The sequence below is a fragment of the Ursus maritimus genome, unplaced genomic scaffold, assembly GCF_017311325.1.
Source record: "Ursus maritimus isolate PB19 unplaced genomic scaffold, ASM1731132v1 scaffold_5, whole genome shotgun sequence".
Classification (NCBI taxonomy): Eukaryota; Metazoa; Chordata; class Mammalia; order Carnivora; family Ursidae; genus Ursus; species Ursus maritimus.
In genome coordinates, this window is record NW_024426663.1 from 20,362,567 (window position 1) to 20,386,787 (window position 24,221).

At 37.6% G+C, this 24,221-nt stretch overlaps 2 long non-coding RNA genes across 5 annotated transcripts in view; both read right to left on the minus strand.

Moving 5' to 3' along the window:
• Positions 1-991: 991 nt before the first annotated feature.
• LOC121100694 lies at positions 992-5,615 on the minus strand. The gene is made up of 2 exons (XR_005832428.1): positions 5,545-5,615; positions 992-2,933 (listed from the first exon to the last, which is right to left on the minus strand). It is a non-coding gene; the product is annotated as an uncharacterized LOC121100694 (long non-coding RNA).
• Positions 5,616-6,607: 992 nt separating this feature from the next.
• Positions 6,608-24,221, minus strand: part of LOC103672151 — a 112,354-nt gene continuing 94,740 nt past the window's right edge. For 3 of the 4 annotated variants that reach the window (XR_571078.2, XR_571076.2, XR_571075.2), the window contains one exon: positions 6,608-7,580. This is a non-coding gene — a long non-coding RNA (uncharacterized LOC103672151). Of the gene's footprint in view, positions 7,581-16,388; positions 16,425-24,221 lie in introns of all 4 variants that reach the window. The other variant, XR_571077.2, reaches the window with a different exon arrangement.

Below are 24,221 nucleotides of genomic sequence, written 5' to 3' on the forward strand. Positions count from 1 at the left end.
TCAACCTAAAACTCAACTGTCTGTCCAGATGAGTTGCATCTAGAAAATACCTGAAAAGCTTCTTTCTCTCCCACTAAATATCCTCTGATCATAAAACACTTTAGAATCCTGTGTTAGATAAAATTGTCAAAGATTTTATGGCAAAGAGGTACCAATACCTTCATCAAAGTATGAAAGCACAGGAGGATACTTGAAAATGCTGTGGCCACAAAAGTCTTAGAGAGAAGCAGAAAAATGACCAAAAACAAACGAACAAACAAAAATCCCATCCAAACTTATTAAAGAGAATTTTAACACTATTTTACAAAAGGGACATAAAAACTGTATCGAAGTTCTTGTCACTAAGATGACCAAATTCAGTACTGAAAGGCAATATAGAAAAAAAATGTTAAATAATAAAGTTCTTCTGTGCACTCTCCCTTTATATCTAGTAAGTTTTATAAAAGTCAAACTGTTCATTTTGTGTTATATAAGAAAAATATCCAGATGAATTTCTGAAATTTCGACCATATTCACTGATGTCAATATGTTGCAGAGATGCAAAGAGACATTTCAGTGAGACACTCACCTTCCAGCTATGCCTGGGTATACCATTTGTCTTAAGCATTAAAATTCAGGGATAACAATACCCTCTCATCCATAGGCTCAGAGTCATAATAATCTCCTTCTTTCTGGATTCCATTGCTTGAGCCAGATTACTTTTCATACTGTTTCTTCATATACTTTGCAACATGATCACATCGTATTTTTCTTCAAAACTCTGGCAGATTGTTTGGGCTAGAGATAGATGGAGACAAGAGGCACCATCTGGTGTAAGATCTTTATTCCTTGTTAGCACTACAGGAGTTCTGGTATTTTACATGGTTCAAGCAGTAGCAACAAATTTTTTAAATGCATAGATTGAGAAGGTGTAAGATGGTCAAATGGCCCTTGGCACTGTCTAAGCACATCACTGGTTTCATCGGTGTAGAGTTGGGTTTTTCATTTGGGGTTTTTGTTTTTTGGGGGGTTTTTTTTTGTTTTTTTGTTTTTTTTCCAATTCAGACAACCAGTGGCATATGGTTTCATGATTCACAAAGATGGTCCTTGACTATAGATTTGACGATCTCAACACAACTTCCAGGCTTGCCAGAGCTGTGTTACAGCAGAGAGAGCAAATAGCTCATGATATTTCTCCTCTGATGAGTAAGCTCCAAAATCACAGGTTTAAATTTGATCTGGGATTGAAAGAAAAGGAACCATGTCCTCCCATGCCAGTATCCATGCTTTTTCTTTGTCAGAGGTGAGTGTCTATTTCTGCATCAGTGATCCATGGCTTCAGGGAACAAATGCTCGAATAATGCCCAGGTTGATTCTGTTGACTTAGACTGAATATATACATTTGCTCTTTTCTTTATCTTTCTATTCTTTGGAACGCCAAGCTTTTCCTGAACTTTAGCTATAGTTCTAAAAATCTAGCAACCATTTAATAGAATGTTTTTTCACCTTCCACACACAAAGTCAGTGTTTTCTAATGGAATTAGCTAAGAGTTGGGTGCCAGGAGATTTGCTGAGACGCTAACTCACAACTACCTTGCGAGGATAAGTGAAAAAATGAACTGGATCAGTGCTTTGGAAACAAACTAAAACATCAAAAAATGGGACTTATACAAGTGAATCTTGACTGCAATTCAAGAGTTGAAGTTAAAGGAAACCTCACCTGTTGGCTCCTGATTTCAGAAGCTACTTGGAATTACTGCTGTTGGAATGTATTGCCAAAAATTTGAAGTATCTTTCTAAGGATCACATTAATATCATCTTAATCTCCATGAACTGCTCTGCTATTACCCCATACACGTATGGTCCTCATTCTCCTCTCTCCTGTCAGCCGTTTTCTTTGATTCTTTTGTTAATCCTAAATTAAACCCTCATTTTTCTTTCATGCTTCCTCCAAATACTTTCTTACCTGAAGACTCACGTTTTTACACAGTTTTCTGGATCCATGAATTATGACTTTACTGAGTCCTTTGACCACTTATTCCTGCCATCCACCACTCCTTCACTGAAAGCCTCCTTTTTTTTTTTTTTTTTTTTTTGATGTCATGAAATAGTGCGGATATCAGTGGGGATGATTTGAAATGAAGAAGGAAAAGAAGAAATAACAGAACATAAATAGGGTGTTATGTTGAAGAAAGTAGATGTCAATATGACAGCAGATGGTGTAGATAAACTCACTATTAATATGGTCAACTCGTTGCATTTGCCACATGGCTGCAATTGTAAACCATACATATAACTCAGAAGTCTAACAAGCTCCGCAGGTAGTTATTCAGTGATGCTCTTTAGGCAAGAGCTATGCCAGAATCAATTCTTTTTGTGTTTGTCCAACAGGCAGAGTACCTTACAATGTTGAGGTCATTGTTTTAAAGCTAATGATTCGTGAGCAGTCTCATTTTTGTGTTAGCAGCAAATAATCTCCTTCAAAGTTCAGAGGAGAGACATCTGTATACTCCTGACATGCCTTGATTTCAATTCTATAATAGGACTCTGCTTCTTCTTGGAACACATGCTCCTAAAAGAAAAAGTGAATGTACACCATTCTATCTTGATAAAGTAGAAGAGAGCAATCTCCATGTAGCAGTTCCTTTCTACTCTCCTCTGTACGTTGGAAATGAAACAGAAGTTGGACTCCAGGGAATGACCGACCATCATTGGACGTTAAATTATAACTTCCCAAAATACTGGCTTGGGAGATAAATTTGAAGCTGATGACAAATCTAGGATCCAAGGTGCTTATCAATAAATTGATCATTTCAAAATGTCCAGTAGTTTCCTGATGAATGTAAAATAAAGGCCACACTTACCAAATTGACATTTAGAGCTCTCCACAGTCTGGTAGCAACCTATCTTTCCAATGTGTAAACTACTTCCATTTTCAAATAACCCTCGGTTTCCTGTAGAAAAAAATCTATTCTCTGTTACTTAAAAACATTATATGGATTCCAGGTTATACAATTTGGTTTATATGTAGCTCTTTTCGAGATGTCCATCTACTTATCTCTCAACTTCTCTAAACAACATCCTCCCTTTGGATCCGTCCTACAGACTCATGTCATCTATGCTTCCTTCTCAGCTGCTTCAGACCTTGATGCCTCTCTCCTCCAATCTCCTAAACATCTGATTTCCCACCCCACCCATAAGGCTCTTATCATGGGCTACGTCTGATTGCTAGTTAACATTTTTTACATATGTCCTGTCCTCTCTACCAAATTCTGCTGTGCCAGATGCTATGATTAAGCCCAGAGTGTAAATTCCTTGTAGATAGTTACTCACTTCTTTGTGCAACCTTTACAGAAAAGGCACTCATTGTATTTGTCAATGGATCATTTTATTGAATTCCTGCATTTTAAATATAAGTGCATAATCAATGTTAGATGTTCAACTCCAAATTTCTCTAACAGTAGAGACGTTTGCCAAATTGAGTCTGGCTTTATAAAAGCATATTGCTAGGCATTAATGTAAGCCTGAGATAACACCCTAAAATCTAAGTTAGAAAAATACAGATTGAAAGCCTAAGAAATAAAGTAGAGATAAAATTTTAAAATTTCCTTTAGAAATCTGTAGTAAAGACATCTTTTAAAATATAATTGGTTTTTAAAGACAACTTTTCAAAATAATTAATAGTCTGACCGTTAACACAGTATTATAAGACATCTTTTTAAAACAGATCTGTAGGATTGACCTCATCTGGTATTCAGAGCAAAAATAAAACATGCAAACTAGCTTGTGTTGAAAAGATGCTGAGACAAACCTGGTCCTTATATTCTCAGCTAAGCTCTGAAAGAATCATTCTGAATAACCTAGGACAATGGAGCATTCTACAAGGAATTCGGGAAAGTAAATTAAAGAAGGTGACAGTGTCTAGAAAAATAAATATGGTGACAAAGACAAATTTTACACCAGCTGCAATGTGATTACATCTATATAGGACTACTGCACAAACTCTTTATACCAAAGTAAACATTCCATTCAGCAAAACAATTGTAAATTCAGTCAAACAACCAAGTGGGTTGCCTCTATTCAATTAATTGGCTGGTCGATTGAATTGACTGAATGTTTAGGCATTAAAAAATCTGGCTCAAAAAAAAAAATTTGGCTCATAACTTCGAGTGGCCTTAGAATGCAAAGAGTATATAGCTGTAAAAACCATTTTCTCAGCTTAAAGTAACATACAAAATGTTGTGCCACAGACCGGCAGCTGTCCACCAAAGATGTGTGCTCCATCTATAGCACAGAGTTGCTTCCAGAAAGTGGCTGGAACCAGGGAGTCCATTTCCCAGGCCCCTTGCATTTAGGTGAGGCCCTGGGTTAGTTCCAGTATTAAAAAAACAAAACAAAACAACCAGAGAGAGAGAGGGGAGAGAGAGAAAGAGACTAAGTAGTATGGGCAATTTGGGGAATAAAATGGTTAAAAAAACATTGGTGCCTTCTCCACAATTCCTCTTTCCCTACCTGCCCAGGCTCTTGTCCTTTCCACATTTGCATCATTGCCACACTATGGTCCTATGGTTGGAAGAGCTTTTGTCATAAGCTAAGTGTATTAGTCAGCTCAGGCTACTATAACAAAATACCACAGACTGGGTCACTTAAACAACAGACAGTTATTTATCACAGTTCCGGAGGTTGGGAAGTCCAATATCAAAGTACCCCCAGATTGGGCTCTTGGTGAGGGCCGTCTTCCTGGCTTGCAGAAGGCTGCTACCTTGCTGTATCCTCACATGGCCAAGAGAGGAAGCTCTGGCGTCTCTTCCTCTTTTTATAAGGATGCTAATCCCATCATGGAAGCTCCATCCCTATGACCTTATCTAAACCAAATTATATTCCAAAGGCCCCACCTCCTAATACCATCATATGCAGGGTGGGGGCAGTTAGGGCTTCAATGTATGAGTTATAAAAGTTGGGGGCAGGGGAGGGACACAAACACTCAGTCCATAAGTTTTCTCTTCTCAAACCAAATACATATTAACTTCTATTTGCCTACTCAAAGCTTTAAAGACAGGCTTAGAAAAGAGTCCAATTATCCAGTGAAAACTGAGACCACTATCCATGCACCATAATTCAACATTTGATAATAATGATGGTGGTGGTGATAATAAAAAGGTGATGATAAAAACTAAATGGTTTTCTGTTTGTTTTTAGGAAAGAGTCTTTTAAAAATTCATTAAAATAACTGCTATGTTTAAAGGCTTCTCTTTTCAGTCTTTCGAAAAGGAAAAAAATAATTATTTCAATTAAAACTGAGTTAGGCAGAGCTTAAGCAATCTCTCTATAATTATCAGGAAGATTAAAAAAAGACTGTTTGAGCCTGTTGCAGTTTATTCCCCCCAAGGCATTTACTGGGAAGGTCCCTGGGGCATTACTGTAGCCTAGTATTAAAGTTACTGATTCAAACCACAGTCCATCCAAGAAAGCCCCTAGCAGAGCCCTTACTATTATTATTCAGTGCAAAGAACTGCGTTGTCTTCCTGAACATCTAATTTAGAATGAACTTATATGAGCTCTTACCTGCATCACAGTCTTGTGGAGCCACCAACATCACCCTGAAGCTGGACCAGGTTAAAATATAAAGTTAGGGTCCTGTGAATTGCAAAGGAGTGAGACAAACCCAATGTGTCCATAAGATCACAGAAATGAAACATACTTTACCTAATCGTTCTACAATTTCTTTAACTAACGTTAGCATTTATAAGGGAAAACAGTAACTTAAGCAAAAATCCTATTTTTTTAAATATATAAAAACTACTTTTCCTTGGTTTGAACTGATTTTCCCCCTCCCCCCCAATCTGTGCTGTTATTTGGGGTTTCCAAATATAATAGTGCTTCTGACCATTCTTAATTGCACCGTAATGGGTGTTAAGCATAGGAATGTGTGCAAACAGACTCGACTTTTCTAGTCTTTGACTATTCCTTGCCTCTGGCCTCTGTCAGAGAGGCTTGCTAACTACATCTCAGGGGAGCAATCACACAGCTTGACTCAGCCTGTGGCTCTGACTATTGGGACTTCCTGAAGTCACAACCACTTTGGCGTCCGGAACTGGGGCACGGCGTGTCTACTCTTCATAAAATCCAGAGATTGCAAGTGTGAAACGTGAGAGCTGATTAGGGATGCACCTTAAATGGTATCAAGGGAGCCAGTTAGCAATGCAAAATATGAGATAATATAAACATAACATTCACTGCCAGTTGATCACTTACGTGATCACCACCAGAAAAGCAAAATACAACAGAAAAAAAAATTGGAGGTGAGCAACAAATACAAGATTTCTTCAAAGATAATTCTGCATAAAAGTTCAATTTCATGGGGAAAAAAATGCATAATAAAATGATGTGGAATGATGTGCCAGAAAAAAATTGATATGTCTATTTGTCTTTCTGGAACTTGCTTGGTATTAATCATTTCTAATGGGTATATCTAGTCCTCTTTATACATACACTGTCTTTCTTGCATATTATTGATTGAGAGAATTTGAAGATAGAAGATGCAATTATTGTGGCTGTATTTAACCTGTTTCTGTGACTACAATAGAATGATTCCATTTTCCCTCTTAAAAAGCCAAAGTAATCTTGATTCAGGAATTTCTCTTTTAATTATCAGTTTTTAAGGAACATAGCATCATGGTTAGCAGAAGGGCCCTTTCTTCCTCAGTATTCTCATGCAGCTACTCTCCTGTCAGCCTAGGCTTTCACAGAGAGGAGAAAAAAAATCTTCATAAAAGCTTTGGCCTAATTAACAAGAATGAACTAGATTTTATGATGAACAATTTATAGGCAGTTAATAGAGCTCATACACGGTAGCCAGGAGCTAGATAATTTATCATAAAAGGAATTTCAGTTACACTCTTAATCCCCATTCTCTTGATATTGCAACCAACTGCATTTACAATTGCCACTTTTATAAGCTTTGATTTACTGACAAATGATGCTGCATTTATAGAGTCATAACGAAACTTATAAATGCAGTAAATACTTGTATCTCTGCCCATATGCTTCAAATGCTTCGCCAAACAATTTACTCTTCTACACTGTTATCTCTAGATGAAAATAATTTTTCAAAGATCTCCTAAGGATTCTTCATACTAGCACAAATAATAATAAAAGTAATAGCAAATTGTTTATAAACCATCCTAAGTATTTCTTGAAAAGAAACTGATTTATCCCTAAAAGAACAACACAGCTGTTGTAATGAGTTACAAGTGATAATGTTTTTCAAAATTATAAATAAGATGAAATAGCAAATATCCAAACATAATTTTTTAAAGGGCAGAATTTAATGTAGGTGAGACCCAGAAAGTCAGATTGTCTCTTATCACTTGGTGTCTTACTGCTGTTCCTATTTTAAAGTTATAACAAAATATGGCAGACATTGTGGGGGCAGAATTGGATGACTGTATATACACTATCATATCAGCTACATCTCTTGTATCCATTGATCTCTAGATGAGTTCTTGACGGCCTCACGTTCGGTTAACGCTTCTTCCGGAAAGGCTCTCTTGACCACTGGCATCCCTTCTATACGCCTTCTTACCATCCTATTCTTCCTCCTATCACAAAAACAAACACAACAGGGTTGTAACTGCCTGGTTAGCATTCACATCCCCCATTAGCCATGAACTCTAAGACAGTAAGGACCATCATATTCCCATTCCAGAATCAAAACAATGTCTGGGACATAATGTATTTGTGAATGAGTGATGTCCTTGGTTTCCAAGTCTGTTAATATAAGTGAGAATAAATCATCCTAGTTGTATGATCCAGTAATAAATTTGTTCACTAAAATTGGCAGTGAATTAGTCTGTATTTTAAAGAGTAGAAAATTCAAAAGTCATGACTTTCTCTACTTCTTTCCCATGACCAGCATTATAAATACTCTTAAATATTATGCTTTATTTAGATCTTCCACATTTCAAAAGGGACATGTTATAATAAGAAAAAGGTGAAAATAGAGAAAATAATAAAAATAAGAAACAACTAGAATAGAAATCCAGAGGAGAAGCTCAGAGAAAGATGATGGCTTGACCTGAAAGAGATGTGCTAAATATTACATTAATCATGGACCCTGGGGACAAAAACAAAGTGCTGCCTATTTCTTGAAGGGACAGAGCCATGGACCATTGCAAAGGTGTTTAGACCCTGTAACAAATTCCTGACTTAACAGGCTATGAGATGTGAGATTAGGCCCCTATAGGTCCATTCAACAGACCCTTTTTCTAGTGATTCGGGATGTAGTGCTGCCTGCCAGACAACCAGGTTTTGTACAGCTGATCACGTTCCAGGCAGGTGGTCAGTTTTAGTTTGTCATCAGCTATTCCCAGATATCACAGACACCTCTCTTTCATCCAGGGTTTCTTATCTCCAATCTAGAGGTTATGAAGTAGGTGCTATTATTTTTTAAAGCAAGACATTTTTCTAGGAAAATAATCCTTTTTCCTCTCCGAGTCACCCCATCACCACAGAGAAGCTGAGGCTCAAACAGCTGTCCCAGAAGGCAGGTCCCTGGCTGCCAAATCACCCGTAAGAAGACAGCATCCCTGGCACACGCAGAATGGCTAGCAGGAGAATGCAGCTGAAAATCTGCTAGTTCCCTGACACCTTCTCCAATTTATTCCCCATCTGCGGAAGTGTGGAGACCCAGTGCAGAGCAGGCTCCCAGCACTGTCTACCGAGAATGCCAGCCCAGCAGGACCATGCCAGCCCATGACACCTATGAGAGATGGAACCAACATCTCTTTTGCCCTGAGTCAAAATAAAGCCTCCCAATGCTATCTTTTATGATTCCTAATGTCAACTAAAAATAACAGAGGTGGTTAGCTCAGACCCAAGATTCACCTTGGAGATCTTCCCTAATTGTACATAGCCCAAAAAGTGGCTTTTTTCCAAATGGAATTGGTCATTGACATGTGGATGTGCTCCTAATAGCAAAATAAAAATATTCCCTGCCTGAAGCATTATAATAAAGTTGTCTTTTTCCATTTCCTTGTCTCAGAACATTTAATCAATTGACACGACATCTGGGGCAGGTCAAAAGAAGCCACCTCTACTAATTTATAATTGCAATAGTCATTAACTTATTGATGACATACTCTTATTATTTTATTTTTAACAGTTTTAGTTTCAGTTTTTTAAAATGTTTTTAAACTATAAACTCACATTGGAGTCAGAGATAGAAACCTATGCACTTTTTTATCCTGTGCTCCTCATTTGGAAAAAAATCCAGCCCCAAGGAAAATTCTGAAGTGGACATATTTTGTCTGCGAAAAAGCTGGCCTCCCATTTTGGAGGGTTTCCTATTGCCTACCTAATCTCAAGAGCCTGAGATCATCTACCTCCCAAGCTCTCATTTAAATTTTATATTAAATGAAACTTCAAAGGTATATTTAATTTTTCTAAGACAGAACTGGGTACACAGTAGAAGCCCCAAATTTATTAACTCCCTTCGTTTTCCAGCTCAGGAAAAGATTCATTACCAGTTATTTCCAAATGTATGAGGACATCAATCAATAATTTTCTTCTACCTGCAGTACTCTCTTCTGTAGTAATGAAAGAAAAGTCTTGTCTCATTAAGGAAGGTGTATGTGTGTCTGGATGAGGAGGGAGAAGGGGAAGTGGAATGAAAGAAACACAAATTTTTCCTAGGTTGCCGAATGGCACAAAACAAGCAGTTACCTTGCTCTGCCTACACATAAAACCGTATTTGCTCCCTTCTCCTCCCCTGCTGCCTCCTCCCACCCCTTTTTCCCCCACCACCCCTGACTCCTAGGCTGGGGCCAGCTTCCCTGTCTTTATCTTTCTGAGTTCACAGCAGGACTCTGACGACCCTATCTTAATTCTGGTCTCAAGCTAAGTACTTTACTGACAAGACAGGGCTTGTCCCAGGCAGACAATGGGAAGTAGATAAGTATTAAAAATGCTTAATTCCAAACATGGCAATGAATAAGCTAAACCATTTTGGTAATAATTTTCCTCAGTAACGAATACGATGAGGAAAAGCATTCCTTAGCACAATGGTGTGTACATGACGAGTGGTTGGGCTCATTTACTTAACATGTTTTGCATAAGTTGTGATTAATAGTCTACATTTTTTTCTGATATTGTCTCCATCACATTGTGATTTTTAGCCTTAAACAATGGCTGTGTTTCAAATATTTGAGAACATACCAGACAGGCATCCTCCACCCTATTACCAAAACTATTATAAATACTAGCTAACTTGGGGAATCTGCATCCCATATTTCTTCCCCACCAAGCTTATAAAATGTCTGTGCATATATGCATTCGTATGCAGATTTTCTTGCTAGACATAAGTACACTCACAAAGCCATGGTCACTCTCTTATTTGTGCTGACAAAGATATACGTTAGAACAAGGACTACATATTGCAATGAGCATTGGGTGTCATACGCAAACATGAAGCATGGAACACTACATCAAAAACTAGTGAAGTACTGTATGGTAACTAACATAACATAATTTAAACAATTTTTTTTTAATTTAAAAAAATAAAAGAACAAGGACTACATTGCAGGTACAGTTCAGGGCATCTTTGAATGGCACACCCTCTCTACAGAATGTGGGCCACTCATCTAGACATCCTAGTATTTTGACATAAGCCCTGTCAAATAGAAGATTCCATGCTACCAGATACACTTCTTTTGAAAATGTCATCCAGGGTAGAAATTGATTTTCTGCCTCAAATGCAGCTGTTGCTCTGAGAAACCCCCTAGCCTATTAAAAGTGTCCCTGTTCCACCTCCATCTAGACATAGGCCACATGATGGAATTGACATATCTGTAGGAATGCAAAATTCTCCCTGATTCATTCATTCATTCAACAACTATATACAAATCACTGTTCTAGATGCTGTGGATAGAGCCGTGAACAAGAGAGCGAAGGTCCCTGCTCTGATGGAACTACTTGCTATGATTTCAGATAGTATATGTATTATTATGTTAAAAATAATATAAAATGGGGTAATTTGCTAAAGAAAGACTGTTTTGGATTGGACAAAGAAAATCTCTCCCATGGCTGTGATACTTAAGCAAATCATACATAATCATAGATATTAAATAACTTGGTAGAAAGGACACAGGATCTGGACGCAGAAGACTCAAGTTCTAATTTTTTTTTTTTTAAAGATTTTATTTATTTATTCGACAGAGATAGAGACAGCCAGCGAGAGAGGGAACACAAGCAGGGGGAGTGGGAGAGGAAGAAGCAGGCTCCCAGCAGAGGAGCCTGATGTGGGACTCGATCCCAGAACGCGGGGATCACGCCCTGAGCTGAAGGCAGACGCTTAACGACTGAGCTACCCAGGCACCCCTCAAGTTCTAATTTTTTAAGAGTCTTTAGGCCAGTTCCTGAAAGCCTTCTCCTTTTAGCATGGAATAGGTATCCCACTGGGAACATTTCTCATTCTCCCTGAAAGGGTTGATATTGGTTCCACTTGATGAGATTTCTCCATTATGATATTTATATCATAACTAAAACCCACTACATCCACCTTCTTAAATACGAAAACTCTAAATCAATGGTTCTCAACCCTGAATGCGCACTAACTTGGAATCCTAACCCTGCTGGCACTGCTTTAGATGCTGAAGTAAATAACGTGAGATGACTCAATATGAAGGACTTACAGGTCCCATCCACAAGCAGCTTAGAGAAGGGGGCGAGAGTGGGGGTCTTTTAGAATTAGTGAACCCACAATCTCTGGTTGCTCATAGAAAACCACCTAATGTCAGTGAAAATCTTTGAAGCAATTCAACATTTTCATAGCAGATTTATCCCAGGTGATTTAGCACAAGGTATCTGTATCAGGGACAGGAAAAAAAAAATCGTGGTCATATGATCAAGCCAGATTCGGATTGGAGGTGATGTATATGTTTGCGGTGTTACCACAATTTTTTTCAAGTTTTACAACAGAAATCACACTCTTTTGAGGTTAAAAACTGCCCTACTCTCTTCAAAAGATTTTAAGTTTCACACCTCCACCCACACATTGAATTATTAGTCCAAACCAGATGGAGGTTAGTGCTTTAGGTTAGAATGACTGTCTGGTGAAAGTCTCTCCTTGATTGCCCGTTACTATCACTTGTACCTTTAGGCCTAACAGCGCTTTGCTTGATTTCTGACATTAAACTGCATTTATGCTGTATTAAGTCTTACTCCAAGCTACACAATTTTCCATACCATAGCCATGTGGAGTGGCTCAAAAACAGTTTTCTGATAGGTCATTAGGAAGAACCAAGAGAGAATTCAAAGATGAGTCAGAAGTGTTTCAATAAACAAACACATTCACAGGCCAGCACCTTTTCTCACGGTGCTAATATCCCCACCAAATGCTCATTTCTTCTTCTTAGTCACCCAAATTTTACCCAATCTTCAAGGCTCAACTCTACCCTCTTCTTCTTTCTCCTTCTACCAACCTTGTAGAATTCATAATTCTTATATATTACCATTGACTTCTCTTCTAATTGTTTGTGTTTGATTTAACTGAAGTATGTGTAAGAGATAAAAGATATCTCTCCAAGATAAAAAGCATATTTTACCCTCCTGTCTCTCAGTAACCTCTCTGTAATTAGACTAGAATCAGGCACACAATGGGGACTTGGAAAATGGGCAACAAAGGAAACTACTCTTGGAGACCTTGCCTACGGATATAGGATTAGATCTGAATCATGTGTTGAGAAAGAAGCAGAATAGACCCAGTAAGCATGTTCCTGGCTAGAAACCAGTAGCTTTGGAGGCAGAAGGGGAGACCTCAGAATCTGAAGGCAGAACCAGATTGGAAAGTTAGTTCAGCAACACCTCTATAAAATGGGCTCGCAGAATTCCAAGAGGAATTAACATAATGCACATAAAGCAGCTATCCAGTGATGACTACCATATAGTAGGTACTTGGCAAATAATAACTATTATTATGATGGCCCAATATTGTTGGGAAAAAAAGAATTTTACTATACTTTTGACTGGAAATTTAAGAAGAGGTGTAATATAGGCAAAATTTTAAAAAATACAATATAAAAAAATAATAAAAATTACAGGCAAAATTAAAATCTACGAAAAAGATTAACTGGGTCACACTAAATACTTGGATCCAAGTGAAATTTGGATTTATGTGGGAAGAGGGCTTCTCTTCAGCTTCTATTTATCCCAGAAATGCATCTTTTTTCCTTCCTTCCAGTTGATCTTATAAAATGTTAAAGCTTCCATGTTTTAGATACTACAACAAGGTAGTACAAAGGAAAGAGCCCAGGATTTGAAATCAGCATATGTGGGTTCTGGTCTCACTGGAAGAAACTGAACAATTACCTTACTCTCTGCACCTTGTTTTGATCCGTTGTAAAATAAGCACGCTTACTCCACAATGCTCTTGAGAAAATTAAGATGAGGTATAGAACTTACTGAATTGCATACCTTAGCGTTGAGATCGGCCAAACTATTCAGCAAATTAAAAAAATTCATACTGAATATTGGTACTTATTATTTCCTATAACCAAAGGACCATGAAAGATACAAAAGAAATTGGAGCCAGAGGACCCAACCTAGGAGGACTAGTTGCTGATGGGACTGCAAATCACTTAAAAAAGGGCACAAAACTAGATTGGCATAATGCCAACTGTGAAAACATGGAACATTCCATAGAGAGTTATGATGCACAGAACTTGATCATTAACCTCTCAGGGCTACCACTCCAAGGCAACCTCAACAGAGTTCTAACCCACCCCATGAAGCCTCATTTGCCAGGTCTTTCTTGGAAAATTGTTTCAGCCAAGTTGGAACACATGCTATCCCCAAACATGTGCTAAATTTTCCCCGTTTGCTCTTGCTCCTTCCGTTCACATCTCACCATGAAGCTACCCAGACTCTTTCCTCTTTAAAACCCTTTCCATTTATTACCACATATTCTGAATGCCACTTTTTCCATGAAGCTTTCCTAATTCTTTAACCTAACTATTCACTTTCCACTTTTGAACCCCCCATTTCATTTTTTTAGTGCCTCTCTGTGGCAGTTTGTACCATCTACTTACATATTACCTTTTCCCTCCTGGATTAAAAGACAGAAAACTTCCTTCACCTTCCCAACAACTTGCTCATAGTAGGTATTTACTAACTTTTTCAATATTGAATTCACTAACAGAATCTGGTTGAGATGCTTATAAATCATGCAACAAATAAGTGCAAGGACAAAACAACTCTCTTGCTACCTTATTCATTTATTCCTTAAGTATTTGTTACTGGTGCCTATGTTGTAGAAGCCTATGAATTACTGCAAGTAAATAGCTGCTTGCAGAAGCAGATGATAGGGCTGTGATAAAAGACGGACAGGATGGGCAGATGTGGGGCAGTGGATAAACACTCATTCCTTAATACTCTCTAAAGGACTTCTAATGGCTAAGAAAAGAATTTTCTCAGTAGGTGATCCGTGAACCAGAAAGTTGACTTTGACATCAAATCTCTCTCCAAAGAGGCTAGGAGCAGAATGATTTAAGCTCAGCCAGAGAAGAGATGTGCGGCAAAGGTAGAGGAGGCCCCTTCCGTCTCTGCATATTGAACTGGTAGTCCTTTGACAGAGGAAAATATTGGGCAGATTGATAAATATTTTCATCTACCTAGTAAAACTTCATGCTATATCCAAGCCATTATTATCACAATTATATCCTTTTTTCTCACTTTTTTTTTCTTTTACTGATTCAGAACAATTGTATCTTTGAAATGGTAGTATTGAAATATGGCAAACATCTTACTTTCAGCAGCAATAAACTTACGACTACAATGTGATGTTTCTTGTATATTCCTTCTCTATTTTTTCTCTTGGATTATAGATTATGAAAGAGATTTTATGCAGCAGTTGGTGACAAAATATATTTCTTATTAATGTGTAATATTTGCTACATTAATAATTTTATGGCTTTAATTATTGATGCGAAGTTAATTGTGCCCCATGTCCCTTTTTCTTGCAGCTCAATAAAAACTATATATTTCTTTAATTAGGCTTCATTTGAAGACTAGAAGACAATGCAGGAATGCTTTCTTGCTAATTCACCTATCTACAGCCAGTAAAGAAATGGAATTAGTGTCTTGAATGTGGTTTAGTGAGAAAAAATATCTAACTGTTCTGAAAGTGTGACTTTCCTTTGCACAGTTAACCTCACCCAGAGGCCAGGGATATATAGCCAGCTGAAACCGAACACTGCAATAGGGGATGGTTTTCTCCCTTTCCTGGCTCTGGGGAGAAATTCCATTGATTTTAGTAGAGATAGAAAGGGAAAATTGGGGTCACCTACATGGTTATCATACTGTCTTCCCTCTTTATATGCTCTGCTTTACTAGAAATGTAATCTTGGTCTTTCCTGCTTGATTTCAACATTTTGTTGTGGCATTCTATTTAAAATCACAAGGAATGTTGTAACTACTTTATTCTGGGCCCAAATGTTTCAAAACAGCTACAAGAAAGCCTAGATGGAAGGAAACTAACATTTGCTAAGCATCGGGTCCAGGTTATACTAGGAGCTTCCAATCAATTACTTCTTTAATCTCCAGGGGTCACAATAGCAAATGTCAACAAGATCAGAAATGAAGCAAGCGGACTGGGCTTGAGAAATAAGGAACCCTCTGGGCTCCATCTTTCATTTTCCACTTTTGATAGAGAAATGAGTACATAAAAAAAAATTTTAAGAATGACATTTGTAACTTTCTGTAAGAATAACAACAGAGAAAGTGCAATGATGAATTGCAATTCATACTCATATCTCAGGGTCAGACAGGCCATTGGGCGTGAAGGGACTATATCAAACAAGAAGTTGCACATCCCATCCTGAGATTCTCTACTCGGGCTTTACTGCTCCCATTTTGATAGCTCTTCTAAATTTTTAAGTGAAGCTTAAAAGCTTCATTCTTATGTATATTTTTTATTGTTACATAAAAGATTAACACAAACTTACTATTCTAAAACAATACAAATTTATGATCTCACAGTTTTCTTGCTCAGGAGTTTAAACACTATTTAGCTGGGTCCTGTGCTAAGGGTGTCATCGGGCTAAAATCAAGGCGTTAGCAGGGCCTATAATCACATTTGTGCCTCCAGAGTCCTCTTCCAAACTCAGTGGTTGATGGCTGAACTCATTTCCTTGCAGTTGTACGACCAATAACTCTATTTTCTTGTGGCTCTTCACTAAGGACTACTTTTAGCTCTGAACTATCCCCTACCGTCCATCCCCCCACCCCCACCCCACCGTACCCCCCCCCCCACACCCTTGGCCATAGATCTCACCACATAGAAGCTAATTTCTTCAAGCCCAGCAGAAGAATCTCTCTAATGCTTCAAATCTCTCTGACCTCTTTTAAGAGCTCACCTGCGTAGGTCAGGTTCACTGAGGATTATCTTCCCCCTTGATTAAATCAAAGTGAAATGATTAGGGACCTTAACTATATCTGCAAAATCCCTTCTGCCATGTAATGCAACATACTCACTAGAGTGATGTCCCATCATATTCATAAGTCTTGTTCCTACCCCAAAGAGGGGGATTATACACCAGGACGGGGGATCTTGGGAGCCATATTGGAATTCTGCCTACTACAGCGCCCTCCTCAGGCTTCCCACAGAAGCGTAGTACATTTTTAAAAATGAGCTGCTGAATAGCCATGAATACCTTAACTTCCTTTTATTTTCTACAACTGCTTTGACCTCTTTGCACTATCTTATCATAGTATCTATTGGTCCAATGCCATCTACCTTCAGTGCCTGTCACTATATAAAAACTTCAGTGTCAGAGCCTTTTTCCTGAGATTTGATAAGTATAATAAATAGTTGTCACAAATGAAATTTGCACAAAAGCTAACTGTGATGTCAATAACAGGTATAGTTTTTGTAACTGTAATGTAGGTTGATTCTTGAAATCCTAAATTTATTATTAGCACATTCTATTCAGAGGGACTTACTCTCTTGATATACATAGAAAATTCAAACTTCAAAGCATTTTAGAAAATGACAGACATCTGAAAGTCCCATTTTCATTCCAATGAAAATACCTTTTACCAAAAAGAAGTTAAAATTTCCGACAAATATAAAAGGACTTAAAAAAATAAGGGTAATAAAAAGTGCTATTATTCTCAGTAAGACAACTCATAACCACGTTGATTTAGGAAAATATTCAAGCATTTACTTGGGCAATCATAAGGTAAACTCAGTTCCCACAATGAAAGGAAAATGCTTTGAGGAGTTTTCTGGGGTTTCTTTTTAGCTTACTTGCTTCTTTACCTATAAGAATCTTTTATATCATTTTTAATGGTAAACTATAAGAAATATTTATGTTTAGAGGAGAAATCCTTTACAGGAATTCAGATTTAATTTTTAAAATAGGTAAACACAGCCCTACAAATAAAATCAATGATTTCCCCAGATACTTTCAGAAAATAAATAAAAATAAACCAGCCCTGGTCGTCTCATTTGTCTCCTGAACACCAAAGAGCAATGCACTGGGATTTTAAAGAGTGGTTGTATTATTTTAGACTTGACTAATCATATAGAGTAATTCATGATTTAGAAAGAAACTACTAAGCTATCTAGCTATTCTCTTTCAAGAGTAGCAGTTAAAACAAACCACGAGCTCACTTCACGCATGGAAGAAAATTCTCTAAACTCTTAAACAAATCTCCAGTCAGTTAAATGACAACTATGTTTAACAAATAAGTATTGTGTACTTCCCAATTTTTATTGATGAATCTCTCATTCTCAATTTTAAAATTTGTTGTGTCAACTAAATGGCTTTTAGTGAATTGACTTATACTTTTTATAGTATATAGTTTAACTAGATCAGTTCAACCAAATGCCAATATTTTACCCCATCTAATTTTTTTTTAAGATTTTATTTATTTATTTGACAGAGAGAGAGAGAGAGGGAGGGAGACAGCATGAGCAGGGGGAGCTACAGGCAGAGGGAGAGGGAGAAGCAGGTTCCCCAAGAAGCAAAGAGCCCCATGCAGGGGTCAGTCTCAGGACCCGATCTCAGGACCCTGGGATCATGACCTGAGCCGAAGGCAGACGCCCAACTGACTGAACCACCCAGGCGTCCTACCCCATCTAATTTTCAACACAGCATGCTGATAAATACTTACAGAAAAATGTTCCTGTATTTATTACTTGCAGCTTGAGAAGACTGATAGGGTTACACAAATGTAATCCTAATTTAAAAGTTTAATTTGATAGGCAGTCATTTCTGAGCACTTTTAATTGTGCCAAGGGTGAAAAATTTGTGGTAAGTTTATTGTAGTCATTTGATAACAATAATTTCAAAAGACTAGAGAGAAGGTGATATTAGTAATAGCAAAAAAAAAAAAGAAAGAAAGAAAAGCTCATTTTTAAAAGCACTTTCTTATTTTATTATTTATTATATTTAAAAATAAAAACAAAGCTAACTTTAGCTCTTGACCTACCTCTTCATTCCTCTGAGTGAACAAAAAAACTTTCCCCTGGCACAATTTGAGAAGCACTGAGCACCTTCAGCCAGCCTTGGCTTGACCCTAGTGACTAAGACTTCAAGACTTCAGTTTAAAGGCATTGGCCACCACCATTTAAAGGCAGAAGTTACCTGGCAGAGCTAATACATAAAGTCATTATCATCTAAGATTAGTTCTCAAAGATAAATTGTGGCCTTCTAATGAGTCCCTCACAGAATAGGGGCCCAAAGCAGTTGGATTTGAAGAGGATAGGAAAAAGAAAAGTCATTCTCTAAAGCACCCCAGTCACAATAATCACCCAGTGGATTTCTGCTGAGTTGAATCAACTTAGCACCAGACTTTACTTCTGGGACCCTGTCAAAGGATAATGTTTTATAGCTGAATCCCATCCCAGGGGAAACTTTGATGCCCAGGAGAAAGGAAGAGCAGTTAGAAGGCAGAAACTACAAAAGGAGGTGAGGAGTACCCATATCCATGCCTGAATATTAAAAATTAAGTAGGAATAAGGAAACAGGAAATGATGTCTAACTACTACCCAGAGATGTGTCACTACTACCCAGAGATGTGTCTCTCCTCCCACAGTACAAAATTTAAGCTGTTCCTATTTAGCTGATAATTCATTTTAGAAACCCATGAAGGTTACATTAACATCTGAAACTCAGAAAAAAATTGTAGAAGTTTTTCCTATTATCTGGATAGCTTGTAAATATAATTTTCCTATCACTTAGGTAAGCCAGAGAAACAAAGCTTCCCTGGTTCCTATCTTGAACTCACAGGACAATTTACCTGTGATAGAAAATAAAGCTATTGGTTAGTAACTTGAACAATCACCACCACGTATAAGATTAAGCTAATCTTATACTTTTCAGATTTACAATATTACTTCCAAACTAGAGCTCAAATTCAAATCTACAGTATGGTCCTTACGGCACAATATAGCTTTAATTTCTCTCTCTGGTCATTTCCTTCAAGATGATGTAGATTACAAAGTTTAATTTTATACTTACAACTTTATCATTTAATTTTCTCCAGCAGTACACCAATAAGTTTCTGCCAGTGAATTGGCAAAATCATGATTTTCTTTTTTTTTTTTAAAGATTTTATTTATTTATTTGACAGAGAGACAGCCAGTGAGAGAGGGAACACAAGCAGGGGGAGTGGGAGAGGAAGAAGCAGGCTCATGGCGGAGGAGCCTGATGTGGGGCTCGATCCCAGAACGCCGGGATCACGCCCTGAGCCGAAGGCAGATGCTTAACCCCTCTGCTACCCAGGCTCCCCAAAATCATGATTTTCTTAATTTATTTTTTGCCAGCCAATAATTTTTCAACCTAGCTCTAAGAGCTCTGGGTTCACTTCTTATAGGAAAGAAGCAGCTTGTTGGCACAATGCAGTAAGATCTAGGGATCTGTAACATGGGAAATTGAATGATTGTTTCAATATTTCCACCAGCAGTTTTCAGAGGGTAGGGTCACACAAATGTATTTAATCAGAAAAACGTATCACTGAAGTTCAGGATATAAATGCCAAGACACTGCATATAATGCAATGCTGCTTGTTGGTGTCTAGGACATCCGGAGTTCAAAGGGAAGATCCACTAACTAGGAAGAGCTTCCCAGAAAAGCCAGGGAGTTCTGGATAATATTTCAAATATGCCTACTCCCTACTTGAGGGATTCATCATATTTCCTTGATTCAAGATACCCATTTTTCACAGTTATGGTTTCCAAAATCAGGCAACAACTTTTAATCAAGGTATACTTTTAATATGGTATTTTTTTTTCTTTTTTGTGAACGTATTATTTAATAAATAGTGAAACTTAAATGATCAGGGGTTCTTTATATTGGAGAAAATAAGGTATTCCAACAGATAAATACAGGGCCAAACATAAGAAGAGTAAAACTTTATACAGGACTAATATTTGCCCTGATATTGTAAAACTTAAGTGAAAAAAACAGAACAGGAAAAATTCTGTAGTGATCTTAGCTATTAGACACTAGTTCTATGCTTAAAAGCATGTGGAATGCTTCTCCAGACTAAATTTAGTATCCTTGTGGGGGAGAGAATTTACTTGTTATTTATAAGAACACTCTGTGTGTGTGTGTGTGTGTGTGTGTGTGTGTGTGCGCGCGTGTTGGGGGAGAGGGGTGTTCCAAGTAATTCAAAGCACATTAGAGACGGTAAGACCATATCTACAACATGACAATTAAAGTTTTCGTGAAAGATAAGTGATTACATGTGGTTAAAAGTGGTGATAGCAAAATAAATTTCTTTTCACTGAAGAGTTGTAATTTGACCTGTTTTGACACATTAAGGGGAGGTTTCCAACCTAAACCTTTTTCTTAACTCATGAGTCAATCAAGTAATTCTAACTGGGGCTGTAATTGAGCATTCTGGCAATACAAGTCGACTTGAAGGTTATCTAGAACATCTGGCTTGCTTTACAGACAAGAAAAATGAGGTACAAGAAGAGTCATTGGGGGGCACCTGGGTGCTTTAGTCGGTTACGCTTCTGTGTTCGGCTCAGGTCACGATCTTGGGGTCCTGAGATGGAGCCCCACATCAGAATCTCTGCTCACCAGGGAGTCTGCTTCTCCCTCTCCCTCTCTCTCTCAAGTAAATAAATAAAATATTAAAAAAAAAAAAAAAGAAAACAAAACAAAAGTAAAAAGAGCCCAAGCTTGCCTAGTTAATTAGTGACAGAACTATGGGTAGAACCCAGTACTTTCTGTTTTCCAGCAAAATATTTTTCTCATGGGAGAAGAAACTACCTCCCTCTCCCTGAACATGACAGAATACTGTGGTTGTGGGCAGCTTTGCCAGAACTTGAAAATTAAACGCAAGTCTCAGAGGAGTTTTGAGAAAGCAGAGCCCTAATTCTACCATAGTATTTCAGGTTGTTCTCTGTAATCCTCTGGCCACTGCGAACAGAAACAATGTCTATATGGTTTTTGTAGAGGACCTGGGAATTCTTGCATTAAAATACAGTATTTAAGCAGTCAAGGAAGTCTTTAATAAGTTAGAATCATATATCATTTTGAGAATTGGAAGTCTCGTGCAATAAATTTCATGTCATTCTCTAAAGTTATAGAGGAGGAAGATAATGTCTGGGAAAGTAAAATGACCTGTCACGTGCTGGTCAGTACAGGGTCAGGACTGGGACACAAATTTTCTAACTCCCTGGCCACTCTTTCTTCATTACACCACATAGCTTCATCATGAATGATGTCCAGGAAATGGACAGACGCATAGGGGAATTAACCTAAGACAGCTTTCCTATGACAGATTCCTCAAGCAACACGAGGATGTGGGTGATACTTGTCCTCAGGCCTGGCTAACTCTCTATCCTGGCCCAGTACCCATTTTAATTAAATGCGATGTATATGTATACATATAACTTGCTTGTAGGTAGACATCGCTTCTGCCTGATAATTTTCTCTCTCCTCTTTGTATCTTTTCCATCTCAGCACAATAATATACAAGACTCCCTACAGAAAAACAAATGACACCACCTGCTCACTAGGTTTCCCTCTGGGAATAAAACTAATGGACAAACTCTGTGGGGCACTATGGGTGAGAAATTACACCTAGTTGTTAGTAGCCTTGAGCCTGACAGGACCCAGCATTACCTACCACAGTGAGGCTAGAGGAAAGGGAGAAGAAAAGTTGATGCAGAAGAAGGCTTCAAAAAGGCAGACAAAATGATAATGGGGTTCACATGAGGAAGATAAAACATAAAGTCGGAGGCTGGAAGGATGACCAGCAGGCTTGGTGAAAATGGGCTCAAGACCACACAAGGGAGACACAGTCATGCTTTTGTGCAGGCCCTGGTGTGGACCGCCTGATGAATTCAGGGAACTAGACAGTTACCTATTTTATATTTCTCAACTGATCTACCATGGAGGCTATGATGGCACTCCCTACAGTGCAGCCAGCGAGACAGCTGGTGGTGGCATGCCATCTCAGACATCCGTGGACAACTTCAATTATTTTCTTGCTACTGCTAATTCATGTTCAAACTCAATTTTTAGAAAATTTAACAATGTAGTTGTGGAAAGAAACATCAGGATTTCTAGAATTCTAAAATAAAGATGCATATTATCCTCATTTTAAGAAAAAATACATTTCAAAAAAAGTCTTCAAAGGATTACAATAAGTATCCCTCTTAAAATCTCCAGTAACTAATTTTAACAATGGCTTCCATATCTTTCTCAGTTGGGCATTTTGTTTAGCTCAAAAAAAGAAATAACTATAATATGTCTCTTCTACCAATGTCAGAAAGTAAATAACTATAATATGTCTCTTCTACCATATTGCCCAAAATGAAAATATTTCACTGTAGCCTAATTCCCCTCTTCATTATGTAGAGTAAGATCAAGAGCCATAAAAATCATTATTTTCCTGATGACTTCAATCTATTTCATAAAGTAAAGAAAGTGCAGGATAAAGATATCTCTCCGCATTCCCATACCACTTTGCTTTTGGAGTTTGGATATTCAGGCAACTGTTGGCTATTTATTGGTTTGAATAACCCAAGCAAGTTACAAGAAAATCTAACTTCTATGTTAGAACTCACATCTGCTTATGCTAGAATGAAAACCCATCTGAGAATCAATGAAGCACATGGAGAGGGTCTAATTAAATCCCTATGCCATTTCCTTTAAAGCTGTCAAATTGAAATTGTAATCGTGTATTCATTCACCCCCAGTGGCGTGGTGGTAATTTTAGAAGTGGGAATATTTAAGCAATAAGACCCAACAGGGTGTGTTTTGCTAGGATATCAACAAGACTGGATAGTTCCTAGGTAAGCAGCCAATAATCTGAAAACAAAACCTTACCTAAAGAGTAGATGAATCATGAGACCTTTCTATAAGTGTATAACCATACTAATGACAAAGACAATTTGGGGAATGAAAACTCGTAATAGATGTATTTATTAAATTATACCATAAAACTGTGCTAAACTATTTAATGAAAATAATGCAAGGCATTGACACATTATATCAAAGTGATAATATGTTCAACAAATTAAAAATCAAATTTCCAAGATTTCTGGACTTTGATGTCACCATAAAATTCCAAACACTTGTTCTGTCTACAATCCTCTTTATTCTTATGCCTAATTTTGTTGTTGCCTTAAATGACTTCCAACAAAAATTTAGGTGAATAAATATGAGAAGAATATATGTTCTGCAACTTGTTACTGGGGTACCTATTTGTCTCATTTTAGAAGATAGCACAACTTTAAGGAGGAGTCTCTTTGGAACGTAGATTGAAACGCCTAAAAGTTCTTCACATATACTAAAAAGAATATATATACCTAAGATCCACAATTAAACAGGATGCTTTCTGCACTATGCTTAAATAACAAATAGCTAAGAGAGGCAAACAAATTAGCTAATTCACTGGCTTCACATGAATACTGCCTGAGTTAAGAGACTTTGGGTACCTCCAGTCCTCAACATAGTATCTCTATGTTCTTGTTTGTAGGCTATAGGATTTCTTACTCAATCTACAGACAGTGACAAAAACAAAAACAAAACAAAATAAAACAAAACAAAACAAAAAAACACTCAAACCCCAAAAAACGAAAAAATGAAAAACCAAAACCACAAGACACACACAGAAAGAAAGAAGGAGAGGAAGGAAGGAAGGAAGGAAGGAAGGAAGGAAGGAAGGAAGGAAGGACAATCCTTTCATGCTTTTAAGAAAGAAAGAAAGAAAGAAAGAAA